The following is a 17,069-nucleotide window of genomic DNA, read 5'->3' as shown; positions in this document are numbered from 1 at the left end:
CCTTATAGGATAATACTACGTGGGTTATCAGTGCTGGAGATTCTCCCTTATTTTGCTTGCATTCCATATTGATGCAAGCAACAAGTAAGGTTTTGCTACTGTAGTAATGGAACCTTGTGCTTAATGAAATTTGCCCCATAGTGTCTAAATACCCTTGAACCAATGTTATTCCCTCTACCAGCCTAATAGTGAGTCTGACCTGTTTCAATTGAGGTTATTAATGTAATGCTGTGTTACTGATTACAAGGCACTTCAGGAACCCTGCATGCACCAGTGTTGCAAAGCTAGTAGCCAAACTTGAAATATTAAATCCATTTAACTGAAACTTCTGTGAGGCGTTCTAACCTTGGTGTGAAGATGGTGCTTTTGGCCAGAGTGAGCATTACTGTAAACCGCAAAACCTGGTTGCAGTTTGTCTCCTTCTCTCTAAACACCTCCACCAGTTATGAGGGGTTGGGGCTAAAATGCATGCTATCAGAAAACGGACCGCGGCATCCCGCTTTTAAGCATTCCCGACGGGGTTCGTGAAGCATGCTACTCCTCAGTACGCCCTCCTCCTTGCTGCCTAACCCACCCCAGAGGTTCCTAAACCCCCTCCCCAACTCGCTGCCTAAACTTTAATACTGTTTGCGCATTCTTTTAAAGTTCCAAAACTGTTACTAGGTAAATGTGCACAAAACTTTCAGCTGATGCCTGTAAAATATTATCAATGCATGGACAGAGGAACAGGTTGCACCTTGGCACAACTGTTCAACTAACTCTCTGTTACTCTGCCCAGGAGGCTCTTGCCAGTGTAGTAGGGCAGATCGCAATGTTATCGTGTACTGGAGCCTTCTTCGAGATGACGCTTGGCCTGTGGTAGCTGTAATCCATCTGGCCACTGACATTTTTTGTTTTGTGACTGTCAATCCCCTCTTGTGTTCATCATAGAGGACCAACAGACCACCTGTTTATCTAAATATAGGAACTGCAGAGCTCTAACAATATCCAGGAGGGTAGAGCTTTTCTCCCCGTTCCAAGCCTAGATCTGGTTCCAGAACAGAAATAACTCTATCCCAGTTCCAGATGGAATTTTGACATTACCTGGTGTTGAAATGAACCCTGACTTAGAAGACCTTCTGTTAGAAGCAGACGGTCATTACTGGGAACATGCTGAAAATGTCAGTGTACGACGATCCCCATATAAGTGCTGCAGTAACATGTCATTGCTGTCATGAGAACCTGAGTCGTGTAGGGAAAATACATACTAGCTGGTACATACATGGGAACATCATGGCATCCAATAGGAATACCCTTGGATAGCTGGTTCTAGCCTCTCTACCTTGCTCAGGACTTCATGTCAACCTCTGGCAAACAAACCTATCCACAAGTTTTTTTGAAGACCTCCATGTGGAGAGCTCACTCTTCTGGAGGAGTTGCTAGCTGATCCAGAATTCCCTGAAGCCAATGCCTGGGCTGAATTATGCTGGAATCGCTGGGCCGTACCCAGTGTACTATTCTGATTATTTCAGTCGGGCACCAAATGGTTACGTTTTCTTTCCCAGCAGCCGAGGCTCTCTTTACTCCTATACCCAGCCCTCAGCCAGCCAGTTAAGTTATCCTATACCCAGCGTAAAGCCTGTGTCCCTTTGCAGGCTGGCAGAAGTCTTATTGGTTCAGTCCTGTAGATGCGAGGGCGACCTGGCCGAGGTAGTTTACCAAGGACGAGGGTGGACTGTGAACATCTATTACCCGATATGTGCTTCCGGCATTTCTGCTGTAAACTGCAGATGGGTCAGGAAGGGGGAGGCCGAGGATTGTCGAGGTACAAAATCGCTATTATCCACTACAGACGTTCAGTAAATACCCTTGAACCTGTGGCCAACCCCAAGGGCAGCTCCGAACTGGAATAAGACTATTACCAACGTAAACTTGAGGGGCTGTGATCACCCTCCCAGAGATTTGTCCTGCTCGATAAATAAATTAAAAACATGGAAACCGATCTGGTGTGGACACTAGGACCAGGGTATGGAAAAGAATGCCTGGGCTCCAAAAAGAGGACCTAAAAAAGTACAAGACATAACCCTCTTTTGTAATGTCCATAACCCACAAAGCCGAGGATGAACTGGGGTGAGGGCAAAACAGGAGCGGAGCACACTAACCACTGTAGGACATCTTGGCCGTGTCTCCCCACGAGACCAGCATGGACCTTGGTTATCCATTGCACAAACCACGCAAAAGGTATCTGGGTCCGAACATCCATATGAACGTTAGCTTTGTCAGATTGGGTCGGGAGAGTATCCAGAAACTATAGACTATCGTATTTAGCATAAATACTGCAAGAGAATACATCTGCGAAAAAGGCAAGAGTATCGGGGCAGAATATGTTCGCTAAAGAAAGCTAGTACTCACCATGCAGTAAATGGATGGCGTTATGGGACGGAATACATTGGCTAACTAAACTTTACCCCACTTAACGAATTAGGGAGAGTACTCCAAAATAAAAAATGCAGTAGCTAACTCAAATCAAATTATGGAGAGTACCCTAACAGAATCGAGTAGTTAATGTCCTAATGAGATGTGGGGAATACTGTGAGATAATACCGAAGCTAAATAATCAGTACTCCACATAGTAAAATAGGAGAGAACAGAGACAGAATGCATTCGCTAAATAGTCAATACGCACATAATAAATTTGGGTAGAATACGGTGTCAAGATAAAGTCAGCGCTCTACATACTAGGTTGATTAGAGCAACAGAAATGTGGATTCAGCATAATTACATAGGGATAGTACCGCTGTGTTGGATCCCAGAGTGGTCTTTAACGCTCTGGTCAGCAGACGCAGTTTTGTGTTTTTGAGGCAGGGCATTCCAGATCGATTCAGACTATGCCATTGCAGTAGCTTATATAAATCCCTGGTGTACCAAGAGTGCCCTGGTCATGGAGAGACCAATGGGAACATGTGTTGGGCGAAGCACGACTGCCCATCTATCACAGCAGGTTTCATCTCAGGAGAAGTTTACTGGGAATTAAGGTATCTCCGAAGACGGACCCTTCACTCCAAAGAGTGGTCTCTCCATTCTTAAGTCTTACAGCACATTGTGGACAAGCACTTTTGCTCAAGTATGAGGGATCCAGAGGTTGTTAGAAGCCATATTGGTTCCTTAGAATTTCCATATGATCTCCATGTTATCGCTAATCGCAAGGATTTCACAGATACTCAAAAAGGTAAAGAGAAAAGACGTTCAACAGATTCTGATAGCACCGGACGTGCCAAGGAGACATTCTCAGCATGGCAGAGGGCCCAGCATGATCCTGCCACCAAGACTAGACGGTCCTTCACCAAAGCTTACCCGGGCTGCTTTAATTGAAACTATGATGGGTAGAGAATTGTTTTTTATGACTATTGGCCCAGCCCATGGTCAAGGCTCTGCAAAGCATGTTTCAAGAAAGAATAACAGTTTGGAGGATCTAATGAAGTTAAGGGGTTTCCTGCTTCCTCTTCTGGGACCACTTCTATTCCTACAGGGTGGTCTGGAAAGGAGTTTAAAGCGCAGCTCTTTAAAGTGCCAGGTTTCAGCCATTTTGTTTTTTTACAAACCTTGTTTCTCTCACTTGAAGTGCCAGCCTTCTTGCTGGAAATTGTGCATGTGCTGTCCCTATACATAACCCCAATCGTTCCCTGGTGTAATGGGGTAAGGAGCTGGATGAGATCCTGCTTCTTGCGTCCGTTTCCTTTTTGAACCATTGGATTCAGTGGAATTAAAGTTTGAGATGGGAAAACTGTCCTTCTGTTAGCTATTTCCACAGCTAGTGGTTTCAGAGCTGGGGGCTCTTTTCTGTAGGTTCCTTGACTTTCATGAAGACTGTCCTTAGAGCCAAACGTCTCCACTCAAGGTGGTCTCTAAGCTCCATCAGGACCATGATGACCCTGGCCTTAGACCAGCATAACTCTTTAAAGGAGGAGGGCTCCATGAACGTTGTCAGGGCAATGAAGGATTTCACTAAGACAGATGAGAGGTTGGTCGGTGTCACTATAGACCATTGCTAGGTGGATTACTTTGATCATTTTTAAGCTGTTCCTGGACTTTCTGGAAATGCCACCAGATAGGTGAGAGCTGTCTGAGTTATGTGGCATAGAACTTCTGCTGAGCAATCCTTCCTTTCCTTTAGTACAGACTTGGGATGTCCATTATGTCTAGTGTTCCCCTTGTAATGAATGATATAACCTTTTTCCCCAAGTCGTGTGGGGGTCTCTAGATGCCCTCTGTTTAGGTAGCAGTTGATTTACAGACTGACACAATACCGATGGTCGTAATCCCGACAGCCATTGACCTACAGTCAAAATACAGACATTCATTATGCTGACATGTTCAGAATGCTGATATAGAGTACCGTCATTTGAAATGCCGACATGTCGAAATGCGGACGTGTTTTTAAGGAATTTTTGCCCAAAAACAGACTTGTTCATATTTTACCATTCCAGTGGACCTGGAAGGGGACTATATTAGTGCGCCGAGCGCAGCGAGGCACCGTGCCCGAAGCATGACGAGCGCAGCGGTAAACTTAGACGGTGTCCATGTCTACCTATGTTGACATTGAAAAAAACAAAACCATGTTGGTATTTTGAAATGTCGGCATTTCAAATGTCTGTATTTTGACTCAGCATTTTGAACATGTCGTCATTATGAATGTCGATATTTTGACCGTGTCAGTATTTTGATTGTAGGTCAATCGCTGTTGGGATTATGACCATCTGTAAATCATACTGAACCCCTCCTTTTACCTCTGTTTCTGTTCTTGTTTTGTTGCTGTCACTGTTTTCATTTAGGATTGATCTCATTAGTGAATGTTTTTTCTCTATCGTCCTAGTGGATGCTGGGGTTCCTGAAAGGACCATGGGGGATAGCGGCTCCGCAGGAGACAGGGCACAAAAAGTAAAGCTTTAGGATCAGGTGGTGTGCACTGGCTCCTCCCCCTATGACCCTCCTCCAAGCCTCAGTTAGGTTTTTGTGCCCGGCCGAGAAGGGTGCAATCTAGGTGGCTCTCCTAAAGAGCTGCTTAGAAAAGTTTAGCTTAGGTTTTTTATTTTACAGTGAGTCCTGCTGGCAACAGGATCACTGCAACGAGGGACTTAGGGGAGAAGAAGTGAACTCACCTGCGTGCAGGATGGATTGGCTTCTTTGGCTACTGGACATTAGCTCCAGAGGGACGATCACAGGTACAGCCTGGATGGTCACCGGAGCCTCGCCGCCGGCCCCCTTGCAGATGCTGAAAAGAGAAGAAGGTCCAGAATCGGCGGCAGAAGACTCCTCAGTCTTCTTAAGGTAGCGCACAGCACTGCAGCTGTGCGCCATTGCTCTCAGCACACTTCACACGGCAGTCACTGAGGGTGCAGGGCGCTGGGGGGGGGGCGCCCTGGGCAGCAATGAAAATCCTTTTTTTGGCAAAAAATACCTCACATATAGCCTCCGGGGCTATATGGAGATATTTAACCCCTGCCAGAATCCATTTTTAAGCGGGAGACGAGCCCGCCGAAAAGGGGGCGGGGCCTATCTCCTCAGCACACAGCGCCATTTCCTCACACAGTTCCGCTGGTCAGGAAGGCTCCCAGGCTCTCCCCTGCACTGCACTACAGAAACAGGGTTAAATCAAGAGAGGGGGGGCAAAATTTGGCGAAATTGTGATTTTATAAAAGCAGCTATAAGGGAGCACTTATTATAAGGCTATCCCTGTAAAATATAGCGCTTTGGTGTGTGCTGGCAAACTCTCCCTCTGTCTCCCCAAGGGGCTAGTGGGGTCCTGTCCTCTATCAGAGCATTCCCTGTGTGTGTGTGCTATATGTCGGTACGTGTGTGTCGACATGTATGAGGACGATGTTGGTGAGGAGGCGGAGCAAATTGCCTGTAATGGTGATGTCACTCTCTAGGGAGTCGACACCGGAATGGATGGCTTATTTATGGAATTACGTGATAATGTCAACACGCTGCAAGGTCGGTTGGCGACATGAGACGGCTGGCAAACAAATTAGTACCTGTCCAGGCGTCTCAAACACCGTCAGGGGCGTTAAAACGTCCTTTTACCTCAGTCGGTCGACAGACACGGACACTGATTTCAGTGTCGACGGTGAAGAAACAAACGTATTTCCCTTTAGGGCCACACGTTACTTGTTAAGGGCAATGAAGGAGGTGTTACATATTTCTGATACTACAAGTACCACAAAAGAGGGTATTATGTGGGATGTGAAAAAACTACCTGTAGTTTTTCCTGAATCAGATAAATTAAATGAAGTGTGTGATGATGCGTGGGTTCCCCCCGATAGAAAATTATTGGCGGTATACCCTTTCCCGCCAGAAGTTAGGGCGCGGTGGGAAACACCCCTTAGGGTGGATAAGGCGCTCACACGCTTATCAAAACAAGTGGCGGTACCGTCTATAGATAGGGCCGTCCTCAAGGAGCCAGCTGACAGGAGGCTGGAAAATATCATAAAAAGTATATACACACATACTGGTGTTATACTGCGACCAGCGATCGCCTCAGCCTGGATGTGCAGAGCTGGGGTGGCTTGGTCGGATTCCCTGACTAAAAATATTGATACCCTTGACAGGGACAGTATTTTATTGACTATAGAGCATTTAAAGGATGCATTTCTATATATACGAGATGCACAGAGGGATATTTGCACTCTGGCATCAAGAGTAAGTGCGATGTCCATATCTGCCAGAAGATGTTTATGGACACGACAGTGGTCAGGTGATGCAGATTCCAAACGGCACAAAGGTGTATTGCCGTATAAAGGAAGAGGAGTTATTTGGGGTCGGTCCATCGGACCTGGTGGCCACGGCAACTGCTGGAAAATCCACCGTTTTTACCCTAAGTCACATCTCTGCAGAAAAAGACACCGTCTTTTCAGCCTCAGTCCTTTCGTCCCTATAAGAGTCATATCTGCCCAGGGATAGAGGAAAGGGAAGAAGACTGCAGCAGGCAGCCCATTCCCAGGAACAGAAGCCTTCCACCGCTTCTGCCAAGCTCTCAGCATGACGCTGGGCCCGTACAGGACCCCTGGATCCTACAAGTAGTATCCCAGGGGTACAGATTGGAATGTCGAGACGTTTCCCCCTCGCAGGCTCCTGAAGTCTGCTTTACCAAGGTCTCCCTCCGACAAGGAGGCAGTATGGGAAACAATTCACAAGCTGTATTCCCAGCAGGTGATAATCAAATTACCCCTCCTACAACAAGGAAAGGGGTATTATTCCACACTATATTGTGGTACTGAAGCCAGAAGGCTAGGTGAGACCTATTCTAAATCTAAAAAATTTGAACACTTACAAAGGTTCAAATCAAGATGGAGTCACTCAGAGCAGTGATAACGAACCAGGAAGAAGGGGACTATATAGTGTCCCGGGACATCAGGGAAGCTTACCTCCATGTCCCAAATTTGCCCTTCTCACTACGGGTACTTCAGGTTCGTGGTACAGAACTGTCACTATCAGTTTCAGACGCTGCCGTTTGGATTGTCCACGGCACCCCGGGTCTTTACCAAGGTAATGGCCGAAATGATGATTCTTCTTCGAAGAAAAGGCGTCTTAATTATCCCTTACTTGGACGATCTCCTGATAAGGGCAAAGTCCAGGGAACAGTTGGAGGTCGGAGTAGCACTATCTCGGATACTGCTACAACAGCACGGGTGGATTCTAAATATTCCAAAATCGCAGCTAATCCCGACGACACGACTGCTGTGCCTAGGGATGATTCTGGACACAGTCCAGAAAAAGGTGTTTCTCCCGGAAGAGAAAGCCAGGGAGTTATCCGAGCTAGTCAGGAACCTCCTAAAACCAGGAAAAGTGTCAGTGCATCATTGCACAAGGGTCCTGGTAAAAATGGTGGCTTCCTATGAAGCAATTCCATTCGGCAGATTTCACGCAAGAACTTTTCAGTGGGATCTGCTGGACAAATGGTCCGGATCGCATCTTCAGATGCATCAGCGGATAACCCTATATCCAAGGACAAGGGTGTCTCTCCTGTGGTGGTTACAGAGTGCTCATCTTCTAGAGGGCCGCAGATTCGGCATTCAGGATTGGATGCTGGTGACCACGGAGGCCAGCCCGAGAGGCTGGGGAGCAGTCACACAAGGAAAAAATTTCCAGGGAGTGTGATCAAGTCTGGAGACTTTTCTCCACATAAATATACTGGAGCTAAGGGTAATTTTATAATGCTCTAAGCTTAGCAAGACCTCTGCTTCAAGGTCAGCCGGTATTGATCCAGTGGGATAAAACATCACGGCAGTCGCCCACGTAAACAGACAGGGCGGCACAAGAAGCAGGAGGGCAATGGCAAAAACTGCAAGGACTTTTCGCTGGGCGGAAAATCATGTGATAGCACTGTCAGCAGTGTTTCATTCCGGGAATGGAAACTGGGAAGCAGACTTCCTCAGCAGGCACGACCTCCACCCGGGAGAGTGGAAACTTCATCGGGAAGTTTTTCCACATGATTGTGAACCGTTGGGAAATACCAAAGGTGGACATGATGGCGTCCCGTCTGAACAAAAAACGGGACCGGTATTGCGCCAGGTCAAGAGACCCTCAGGCAATAGCTGTGGACGTTCTGGTAACACCGTGGGTGTACCAGTCGGTGTATGTGTTCCCTCCTCTGCTTCTCATACCTAAGGTACTGAGAATTATAAGACGTAGAGGAGTAAGAACTATACTCATGGCTCCGGATTGGCCAAGAAGGACTTGGTACCCGGAACTTCAAGAGATGCTCACAGAGGACTTATGGCCTCTGCCGCTAAGAAGGGACTTGCTTCAGCAAGTACCATGTCTGTTCCAAGACTTACCGCAGCTGCGTTTGACGGCATGGCGGTGGAACGCCGGATCCTAAGGGAAAAAGGCATTCCGGGAGAGGTCATTCCTACCCTGGTCAAAGCCAGGAAGGAGGTGACCGCACAACATTATCACCACATGTGGCGTGAGGCCAGGAAGGCCCCACGAAGAAATTTCAACTCGGTCGATTCCTGCATTTCCTGCAAACAGGAGTGTCTATGGGCCTCAAATTGGGGTCCATTAAGGTTCAAATTTCGGCCCTGTCGATTTTCTTCCAGAAAGAATTGGCTTCAGTTCCTGAAGTCCAGAAGTTTGTCAAGGGAGTATTGCATATACAACCCCCTTTTGTGCCTCCAGTGGCACTGTGGGATCTCAACGTAGTTCTGGGATTCCTCAAATCACATTGGTTTAAAACCAGTCAAATCTGTGGATTTGAAGCATCTCACATGAAAAGTGACCATGCTCTTGGCCCTGGCCTGGGCCAGGCGAGTGTCAAATTGGTGGTTTTTTTCTCAAAAAAGCCCATATCTGTTTGTCCATTCGGACAGGGCAGAGCTGCGGACTCGTCCCCAGTTCTCTCCCTAAGGTGGTGTCAGTGTTTCACCTGAACCAGCTTATTGTGGTGCCTTGCGCCTACTAGGGACTTGGAGGACTCCAAGTTGCTAGATGTTGTCAGGGCCCTGAAAATATAGGTTCCAGAACGGCTGGAGTCAGGAAAACTGACTTGCTGTTATCCTGTATGCACCCAACAAACTGGGTGCTCTTGCTTCTAAGCAGACTATTGCTAGTTGGATGTGTAATACAATTCAGCTTGCACATTCTGTGGCAGGCCTGCCACAGCCAAAATATGTAAATGCCCATTCCACAAGGAAGGTGGGCTCATCTTGGGCGGCTGCCCGAGGGGTCTCGGCTTTACAACTTTGCCGAGCGGCTACTTAGTCAGGGGCAAACACGTTTGTAAAATCCTACAAATTTGATACCCTGGCTAAGGAGGACCTGGAGTTCTCTCATTCGGTGCTGCAGAGTCATCCGCACTCTCCCGCCCGTTTGGGAGCTTTGGTATAATCCCCATGGTCCTTTCAGGAACCCCAGCATCCACTAGGACGATAGAGAAAATAAGAATTTACTTACCGATAATTCTATTTCTCGGAGTCCGTAGTGGATGCTGGGCGCCCATCCCAAGTGCGGATTATCTGCAATACTTGTACATAGTTACAAAAATCGGGTTATTATTGTTGTGAGCCATCTTTTCAGAGGCTCCGCTGTTATCATACTGTTAACTGGGTTCAGATCACAGGTTGTACAGTGTGATTGGTGTGGCTGGTATGAGTCTTACCCGGGATTCAAAATCCTTCCTTATTGTGTACGCTCGTCCGGGCACAGTATCCTAACTGAGGCTTGGAGGAGGGTCATAGGGGGAGGAGCCAGTGCACACCACCTGATCCTAAAGCTTTACTTTTTGTGCCCTGTCTCCTGCGGAGCCGCTATCCCCCATGGTCCTTTCAGGAACCCCAGCATCCACTACGGACTCCGAGAAATAGAATTATCGGTAAGTAAATTCTTATTTTTTTCTCCTTCTTGTTTTGTCCTTTGGGGCTTTGTTAGTAAATGCTGAAGCTCCCAGGCAATTAATAAAGGGAGGTGCTGAAGCTTTCACCTGCCTCCTCCTGGCATTACATTGTACCCATTATTCCCCATAGGAAAGGAGTCTATATTGAGGACAAACACAGTTTTTGCCATAGGTGTAGGTGTTGCAAATAAGGCTCCTGTACCATACATTTCTTTTTCATCCACTAGGGGTCACTGGAGTACTCTTGGGGGATATGGACGGCTTTAGCAGAACATATTCGTAACAGAATTCACAAAACATACTGTACATGTGGTAGATCCATCCGGTAACACACTCTTACAGACCTTGCAGTGAAACTGCTTTTTAGTTTTTGCTGGTGCCTTACTCATTATGCAGACAGACAATACAATATACAAAGACGGACAACTTGCACGACTCAGTAAAATTGTTACTAAGGTGTGTGTAATATATAGATATGGCCGAAGTGCAGTGCACGTGGCCAGTACTATATGAAATCTGATCCAAAATTCCCACTAACACCCCTGCGCCATCCGGTGGAGTAGAGATGTAGGACAGGAACGTTCTGGAATCATAGGAAGACACAGGAAGCATGGTTAAAATGGCCCCCATGCTTACAGTTATAATCAGTTTAGGGTATAATCCGTATAACCTGTAACTATTAAATCAAATATAGGCTTAACAGACTATATAATTATTGCTATAACCCGCGCAGCCTCTATATTGCTGCTGCTGTTATGCATGCCACCCTTCTCCTCCCCCCCCCCCCCCCCCCCCCCCCCCCCCCTCCTTGCAGCTGCGCTGCCTGTGATCTTCCCCCTTCCCTGTGCTCCGTGTACCAATGTCTTAGCGGGTATCCGGAAGCTGGAGATCGGGTGCAGGGAGCCGGGGAGCGCTGTAGTGGAGAGCGGTGCTCTGTGCGGCCAGCGGGTGTGAGCGGCGGCCAGCGGGTCTGAGCGGCGGTGTAGCGGCTCTTGTCATGGGTTAAGTCGGAGCGTCTGTGACGGGCGCTGAGCCCCGCACAGCGGCGGACGGGTCGGCTGGGGCGGGCGGCCTGTAATTAGCGGCGGGTGCGGGCGGCAGTGACGGGAAACACAGACCCCACACAGCGGGGCGGCAGCGGGTGCTGACCGCCCCGTCCCCCCAGCATACCTTGTCTCCTGTAGGGAGGGCTATGACGGGGCTTCTGTCTGTAAGCTCCGTCCAGCTCTTCCTACAGGTCAGTGAGTGAGCTGAGTGTGGCTGCTCTTTGTGAGGACCGACACGCCATGCGCTGCCTCCGTGCAGCGGGCACTATCCCGGACCCACGTTTTTTGATAAACTGGGAAGGAATGTGCTGAAGTTGCAAAAATAAAAATGAAAAGTAAAAATTAAAAATAAAATATTCAAACTAAGTGTGGGAGCTCCACACAAGCCGCCTTAGTGCTGTGAGCACAGAAAAAACACTGGGGTACTATGGGAATATGGAGGGGAGGAGAGTTACTAAATTTAAATATTCAGTGCCCTGTTCTGCTAAAGCCGTCCATATCCCCCAAGAGTAGTCCAGTGCCCCCTATGGATTCAAAGAAAAGGATTTACCTGGTAAGTACCAAAATCCTATTTTCTGATAGGAGCAACTTACCATATTTAGACCAGTTATACCGTACAACCATATTTGTCTCCTGTTTCTGTCCAGCTTCTTTGAATCCAAATTAGCATTTTAAATCCTGAGTAGGAGTGATCAGGCTGTGTGTGTCTGGAAAGCACTGCTAGTCCTGAAATAATCAGTAATGGGATAGCCAGATTGCTTTAAATAATATTAAAGGTCTTTGTGCTGCTAGAATTGCAAACTGCCACTTGGTAATCACTGAGGAAGACAGCTGGGGAGTGATTGCATGGCTTGTTCTGTCAGAATGCTCTTCAACAAGTTTTGTAGATAATAGAATTTTGGCTCGCCGGGGGATTTTTGGTATTCAGTAGGGCCGCTATCCTAGCTATGATCATTTCTATTGTTCGTCCAGAATAGGTCCAAAGTAGGAAGAAATCGGTACAGGTTGAGTATCCCATATCCAAATATTCCGAAATACTGACTTTTTTGAGTGAGATAGTGAAACCTTTGTTTTCTGATGGCTCAATGTACACAAACTTTGTTAAATACACAAAGTTATTAAAAATATTGTATTAAATGACCTTATGGCTGTGTGTATAAGGTGTATATGAAACATAAATGCATTCTGTGTGCTTAGACTTGGGTCCCATCACCATGATATCTCATTATGGTATGCAATTATTCCAAAATACGGAAAAATCCCATATCCAAAATACTTCTGCTCCCAAGCATTTTGGATAAGGGATACTCAACCTGTATTTTAATGTTAAAAATGTCAGGAGATGGTACAGGACCTCTACCCCCCCACATCCCAATAACGGAGACAATAATTACACATCATTATCTGGCTATTACAGGGCCCATGAGTCTAGGGGCCTTGAACAGGGCCAGTCTGGGAGGCATTTGTCCCGCCTGTGGCGGTGCCTTGGAACTTGTTGGGAGGCAGACAGAGAATGCTACCCGGCTGCTGTGAATGTGTGTAATTCATATTCTCCACTTGCACCCAGACAGTGAATGGCTGTCAGCATGTTGATTGGTGGATGGCTGGAGCTATCCACCAATCAGAGTGTTGTCAGTAATTCACTGCATGGAAGCATGTGCAGAGACTGAAGGAGGGGTAAGTTGTTATTTCCTTTTTCTGCTGCGGGGTACACTGGGCTCCACAAGGAATGGACAATGGGGTGTAGAGAAGGATCTTGATCCGAGGCACCAACAGGCTCAAAGCTTTGACTATTCCCAGAATGCATAGCGCCGCCTCCTATATCACCCCACCTCCCTGCACAGGATCTCCGTTTTGTAGTTGGTCCTGAAGTAGCAGGCACATAACAGAAGGGTTGCTCCAGGCAGCCCTAAGAAGAGCTTTTCTCTAACGTCCTAAGTGGATGCTGGGGACTCCGTAAGGACCATGGGGAATAGCGGCTCCGCAGGAGACTGGGCACATCTAAAGAAAGCTTTAGGACTAACTGGTGTGCACTGGCTCCTCCCCCTATGACCCTCCTCCAAGCCTCAGTTAGATTTCTGTGCCCGACGAGAAGGGTGCACACTAGGGGCTCTCCTGAGCTTCTTAGTGAAAGTTTTAGTTTAGGTTTGTTATTTTCAGTGAGACCTGCTGGCAACAGGCTCACTGCATCGAGGGACTAAGGGGAGAAGAAGCGAACTCACCTGAGTGCAGAGTGAATTGGGCTTCTTGGCTACTGGACATTAGCTCCAGAGGGACGATCACAGGTTCAGCCTGGATGGGTCCCGGAGCCGCGCCGCCGGCCCCCTTACAGAGCCAGAAGAGCGAAGAGGTCCAGAAAAATCGGCGGCAGAAGACGTTCCTGTCTTCAATAAGGTAGCGCACAGCACTGCAGCTGTGCGCCATTGCTCTCAGCACACTTCATACTCCGGTCACTGAGGGTGCAGGGCGCTGGGGGGGGCGCCCTGAGACGCAATAAAACATGATAAAAATACCTTACATGGCAAAAAATACATCACATATAGCTCCTGGGCTATATGGATGCATTTAACCCCTGCCAGAATATACAGAAAAACGGGTGATAGGCTCCGCCCCCTTTTCGGCGGCCTTATCTCCTCAGCACACTGGCGCCATTTTCCCTCACAGCTCAGTTGGAGGGAAGCTCCCTGGCTCTTCCCTGCAGTCACTACACTACAGAAAGGGTTAAAAAAAGAGAGGGGGGCACTAATTAGGCGCAGTATTAAAACATACAGCAGCTATACGGGGAAAAACACTTATATAAGGTTATCCCTGTGTGTGTGTGTATGTATATATATATATATATATATATATATATATATATATATATATATATATATATATATATATATATATATATATATATATATATATAGCGCTCTGGTGTGTGCTGGCATACTCTCCCTCTGTCTCCCCAAAGGGCTAGTGGGGTCCTGTCCTCTATCAGAGCATTCCCTGTGTGTGTGCTGTGTGTCGGTACGTTTGTGTCGACATGTATGAGGAGAAAAATGATGTGGAGACGGAGCAGTGTGTCTGTAACAGTGATGTCACCACCTAGGGGGTCGACACCTGAGTGGATGTACTGTTGAAAATTACGTGACAGTGTCAGCTCTGTATAAAAGACAGTGGTTGACATGAGACAGCCGGCTACTCAGCTTGTGCCTGTCCAGACGTCTCATAGGCCGTCAGGGGCTCTAAAGCGCCCGTTACCTCAGATGGCAGATACAGACGCCGACACGGATACTGACTCCTGTGTCGACGGTGAAGAGACAACCGTGATTTCCAGTAGGGCCACACGTTACATGATTGAGACAATGGAAAATGTTTTATACATTTCTGATAATACGAGTACCACCAAAAAGGGGTATTATGTTCGGTGAGGGAAAAACTACCTGTAGTTTTCCTGAATCTGAGAAATAAAATGAGGTGTGTGATGATGCGTGGGTTTCCCCCCGATAACAATTGATAATTTCTTAAAAAGTATTGGCTGTATACCCTTTCCCGCCAGAGGTTAGGGTGCGTTGGGAAACACCCCCTAGGGGGGATAAGGCGCTCACACGCTTGTAAGAACAAGGGCTCTACCCTCATGAGATGGCCGCCCTTAAGGATCCTGCTGATAGAAAGCAGGAGGGTATCCAAAAATGTATTCACACACATACTGGTGTTATACTGCGACCAGCAATCGCCTCAGCCTGGAGGTGCAGTGCTGGGTTGGCATGGTCGGATTCCCTGACTGGAACTATTGATATCCTAGATAAGGATAGTATATTATTGCCTATAGAGCATTTAAAAGATGCATTTCTATATATGCATGATGCACAGCGGAATATTTGCCGACTGGCATCAAGTATAAGTGCGTTGTCCAATTCTACCAGTAAAATGGTCAGGTGATGCGGATTCCAAACGGCATTTGGAAGTATTGCCTTTGAAAGGGGACATTTGGGGTCGGTCTTTTAGACCTGGTGGCCACGGCAACAACTGGGAAATCCACGTTTGTACCCCAGGTCGCCTCTCAAAATAAGACGCCGTATTATCAGGCGCAGTCCTTTGTTAGCAAGCGGACAAAAGGTTCCTCTTTTTTGCTCGTGACAGAGGGAGAGGAAAAAGGCTGAAGAGATTACTCAGTTCCCAGGAACAGAAATCCTTTCCCGCCTCTGCAAAAGCCCTCAGTATGACGCTAGGGCCTTACAAGCTCAGGCACGGTGGGGGCCCGTTCTCAATGAATTTCAGTGCGCAGTGGGCTCACACGCAAGTAGACCCCTGGATCCTTCGGGTAATATCTCAAGGGTACATATTGAAATTCGAGACGTCTCCCCCTCGCCGTTTCCAAAAGTCGGCTTTACCGACGTCTCCCTCTGACAGGGAGGCAGTTTTGGAAGCCATTCACAAGCTGTATTCCCAGCAGGTGATAATCAAGGTACCCCTCCTGCAACAGGGAACGGGGTATTATTCCACACTATTGTGGTACCGAAGCCAGATGGCCCGGTGAGACCGATTCTAAATCTAAAATCTTTGAACACTTACATACAGTGGTTCAAATTCAAGATTGAGTCACTCAGAGCAGTGATTGCGAACCTGGAAGAAGGGGACTACATGATGTCTTGGGACATCAAGGATGCTTACCTTCATGTCAAAGTTTACCCTTCTCACCAAGGGTACCTCAGGTTATGGTACAGAACTGTCACTATCAGTTCAGACGCTGCCGTAGGGATGGTCCACGGCACCCCGGGTCTTTACCAAGGTAATTGCCGAAATGATATCCCTTCGAAGGAAGGGAATTTTAGTTATCCCTTACTTGGACGATTCCCTGATAAGGGTAAGATCCAGGGAACAGTTGGAAGTCGGTGTAGCACTATCTCAGGTAGTGTTGCGGCAGCACGATTGGATTCTCAATATTCCAAAATCGCAGCTGGTTCCGACGACTTGTCTTCTGTTTCCTAGGTATGTTCCTGGACACAGTCCAAAAAAAAAAAAAAAGGTGTTTCTCCCGGAAGAGAAAGCCAGGGAGTTATCCGAGCTAGTCAGGAACCTCCTAAAACCGAACCAAGTCTCAGTGCATCAATGCACAAGGGTTCTGGGTAAAAATGGTGGCTTCCTACGAAGCAATCCCATTCGTTAGATTCCACGCAAGAACTTTCCAGTGGAACCTACTGGACAAATGGTCCGGGTCGCATTTTCAGATGCATCAGCGGATAACCCTGTCACCAAGGACAAGGGTATCCATCATGTGGTGGTTGCAGAGTGCTCATCTTCTAGAGGGCCGCAGATTCGGCATTCAGGACTGGGTCCTGGTGACCACGGATGCCAGCCTGCGAGGCTGGGGAGCAGTCACACAGGGAAGGAATATCCAGGGCTTAGGGTCAAGCCTGGATACATCACTTCACATAAATATCCTGAAGCTAAGGGCCATTTACAATGCTCTAAGCTTAGCAAGACCTCTGCTTCAAGGTCAGCCGGTGTTGATCCAGTCGGACAACATCATGGCAGTCACCCACGTAAACAGACAGGGTGGCACAAGAAGCAGGAGGGCAATGGCAGAAGCTGCAGGGATTCTTCGCTGGGCGGAAAATCATGTGATAGCACTGTCAACAGTATTCATTCCGGGAGTGGACAAC

General features: G+C 47.5%; 1 protein-coding gene across 5 annotated transcripts in view; it reads left to right on the top strand.

The window, feature by feature from the left end:
• Positions 1-17,069, top strand: part of SRSF11 (serine and arginine rich splicing factor 11) — a 67,053-nt gene that overhangs the window by 11,352 nt on the left and 38,632 nt on the right. The gene's annotated exons all lie outside the window — the stretch shown is intronic.

The sequence above is a fragment of the Pseudophryne corroboree genome, chromosome 9 (genome assembly GCF_028390025.1).
Source record: "Pseudophryne corroboree isolate aPseCor3 chromosome 9, aPseCor3.hap2, whole genome shotgun sequence".
Classification (NCBI taxonomy): domain Eukaryota; kingdom Metazoa; phylum Chordata; class Amphibia; order Anura; family Myobatrachidae; genus Pseudophryne; species Pseudophryne corroboree.
Note: the sequence above shows the minus strand (reverse complement) of the source record. Positions and strands in the feature narration are given on the sequence as shown.